This window comes from Mandrillus leucophaeus, unplaced genomic scaffold, assembly GCF_000951045.1.
Source record: "Mandrillus leucophaeus isolate KB7577 unplaced genomic scaffold, Mleu.le_1.0 Scaffold318, whole genome shotgun sequence".
NCBI lineage: Eukaryota > Metazoa > Chordata > Mammalia > Primates > Cercopithecidae > Mandrillus > Mandrillus leucophaeus.
This window is the reverse complement of record NW_012103343.1, coordinates 2,754,919-2,758,379: the sequence shown is the minus strand read 5'-3', so window position 1 is coordinate 2,758,379 and position 3,461 is coordinate 2,754,919.

The following is a 3,461-nucleotide window of genomic DNA, read 5'->3' as shown; positions in this document are numbered from 1 at the left end:
GTGCAGTGACATGATTACGGATCACTGCACCTTGACTGCCCTAGCTCAAGCAATCTTTCTGCCTCATCCTCCAAAGTAGCTGGTGCTACAGGTGCATGCCACCAAGCCTCCAGGTTTTTTGTTTGTTTGTAAAGTGTTTTTCAAATTCTTTGCACACCAGAATTTGTGGGCTGCCACTAAAATATTTTTTAATTGCCCAATTACTTCCTAAGATGAAGCAACAGTGAACAATTTTTGTATCCTCTTGTTTCTAACACAGGGTCTGGCTCCTGGTGACTATTAAAAATGTTAATTACAAAAGACTAAAAAAAACCTTTGTTAATTAGAGGAACTCACTGAGGAACTGAATATATACCTAGAAAAAAAAATACCTATAGATCCTTGAGTATACTCGCCTTTAAAGAGGAGGAATTAAAAGAGTCTTTTTAAAACATGAATGTGGCCAGGAGCGGTGGCTCACGCCTGTAATCCCAGCACTCTGGGAGGCCGAGGCGGATAGATCACTTTGAGGTCAGGAGTTTGAGATCAGCCTGGACAACATGGTGAAACCCCATCCCTACTAAAAATAGAAAAATTAGACAGACATGGTGGCCTGCGCCTGTAGTCCCGGCTACATGGGAAGCTGAGCCAGGAGAATTGCTTGAACTTGGGAGGCAGAGGCTACACTGAGCCGAGATTGCGCCACTGCGCTCCAGGCTGAGCGACAGAGCAAGAACATGTCTCGAAAAAATAATAATAACAAATAAAAATAAAAATGAATGCTTTCCAAAGGCAAATCCTCAGCTTTCTGCTCTTTTTAAAAAATTATTTCATTTTATTTTTTTGACAGGGTCTCACTCTTTCACCCAGGCTGCAGTGCAGTGGCACAATCATAGCTCACTGTATCCTTGAAATCCTGGGCTCAGGTGATCGTCCCACCTCAGCCTCCCAAGTAGCGGGGCGTGCACGACCGCACCTGGTTAGTTTTTGTATTTTTTGTACAGATGGGATTTTGCCATGTTGTGCAGACTGGTCTGGAACTCCTGGGCTCAAGCAATTCATCCAACTCAGCCTCCCAAAGTGCTGGGATTACAGGTATGAACCACCTTGCCTGGCTTTTTTTTTTTTTTTTTTTCCAATTGTGACTGGGGTCTTGCTATGTTGTCCAGGCTGGTTTCCAACTCCTGGGCTCAAAGCGATCCTCCTGCCTCAGTCTCCCACCTGACAGTCTCCTGCTCTTAATACAAGCTTCTCCACAATATTTCCTCTTATGGTTTCAAGCATAATAGCCTCTTAAACTGTTCTGACTAGGTCTGCTTTTTTATATATGTCATGCACACTGATGTCAGACTATATTCTGAAAACTCTTTTTAAAAATATACCATTCTGCGGCCAGGCGTGGTGGCTCACGCCTGTAATCCCAGCACTTTGGGAGGCCGAGGCAGGCAGATCACGAGGTCAGGAGATCGAGACCATTCTGACTAACATGGTGAAACCCCATTTCTACTAAAAATACAAAAACAAAACTAGCCGGGCGTGGTGGTGGTTGCCTGTAGTCCCAGCTACTCAGGAGGCTGAGGCGGGAGAATGGCGTGAACCCAGGAGGCGAAGCTTGCAGTGAGCCGAAATCTCACCACTGCACTCCAGCCTTGGTGACAGAGCGAGACTCCATCTCAAAAAAAAAAAAATTATACTATTTTGCTACTCAATATCCTTAAATAATTATTGAGTGCCTTAAAATAAAAATTTCCCAGCTTGCCCTTTAAAATTCTTCTCAATCTGTTTCCTCTTATCCCTAGTTAACCTTGTTTTCCATTCCAACACTAAGTCTTAGACAAAAATTCTTTATCTGCCCAAAAAATCTGCAACTTTTTTTTTTTTTTTGAGACAGTCTTGCTGTGTTGCCCAGGCTTGAGCGCAGTCATCTGATCTTGGCTCACTGTAACCTCCGCGTCCTGGGCTCAAGCGATTCTCGTGCCTCAGCCTCCCAAGAAGTTGGCATTACAGGCCTGCGCCATCATGCCTGGCTAATTTTTGTATTTTTAATAGAGATGGGTTTTCGCCATGTTAGCCAGGCTGGTCTTGAACTCCTGGCCTCAAGCAATCTGCCCGCCTTGACCTCCCAAAGTGCTGGGATTACAGGCATGAGCCACCATGCCCAGCCTCCCAATTTATCTTGAACATCCTAGGTTCTACATTCTGTGAAAAACAGCCCCTTCACCTACACAATTCCTTCTCATTTGTGCCCCTAACTTTATAAAATGCAACCACCTTTCTGAATGTGTATGAGCTCTCTCTTTATAGCATCAGGTCTTTATACTGGAGATTGTAAAATGGTTTTGATTAATCCATTATTTAAAATGTTGGAGTAATTCTCAACATTTAAAAATCGTTAAAAAATTGCCAACTCTAGTAGGACCCACATTTCAACAAATGGCTGAAATTTGCCAATAGTTGACATCTTTAGATATGCACTGTTCGGTTAGAAAGTTACAGCTTCATTCGAAAAGTATTGAGCACCTATTACTTGGGACACTGTTTTAGACGCTGGGGAGATAGTAGTGACCAAAACTCATCGGGGAGTTTATAATCTAATGAGGAGGAGAGAGACAGGCAACATAATCATTACTACAGTTTTCTAAGAGGAGCAGAGAATATGTGGGTGGGAAGGGTGCTTGGGCTTTTGCATTCATTTAAATACCTGCCTGGATCCCATAGGAATTTGAGTTTATGACTTGTACTACTATCCGAATCGCCATACACCATCATGTACGTTATGCACTGCCCTTATAAAATTCTCTAAGGCAGGGAGTGTGCCTCCTTCACCTTTGGATTCCCGGGGTCCAGCAGTGTTTTTATGGGGGGACACGATGTAAAGCGAAAAGTTAGGCGTAGTTACTTCGACCACCGCTGTCCCGGGTGGTTATTCCGACGGGGTTTGGATTGGGCGCCCAGGGAGGGTGCAACACAGTAAGTGTTCGAGAGCAGTCAGGTCTTTCGCAGAATCTCAAAGCCACCTCTGCGCCGGCGGCTCCGTTTTTAGGGAAACAGGACTGTAACGCGTACGCATCGTGGCTCCTCGTTCTCTAGCTACGAGTCCTGCCGCTCTGGAACCAACTAAATTCGCGACAAGAACAAGGCCCTCAGAGCCGGCGTCCAACGCGAAAAACCACAGGCAACCGCGCCCCCTGCCGCGCCGCCGCCGGCACTGCAGCTTCCGGGGTCGTCCAGTTCCAGGCGGGACTACTTCCGGCTCCGAAGGTCCCCGGCTCCGTGGCTCGCCGGGGTCCTAGCGCTGGAAAGGTGGCCGTAGCGGCCGCCTGACCCCTACAAAAGTCTGGGACCGGGGCAGCGACAAAGGCCTTGGGAGGACGCCCGTGATCGGAGGGATCTGGCCCGGGGAGAAAAGTTGGGACAGGAGCGCGGCGTCGAAGGGTGGACTCCGAGCCGGCCCGTCAGGCAGGAGCCGGGCAGGTGCGGTG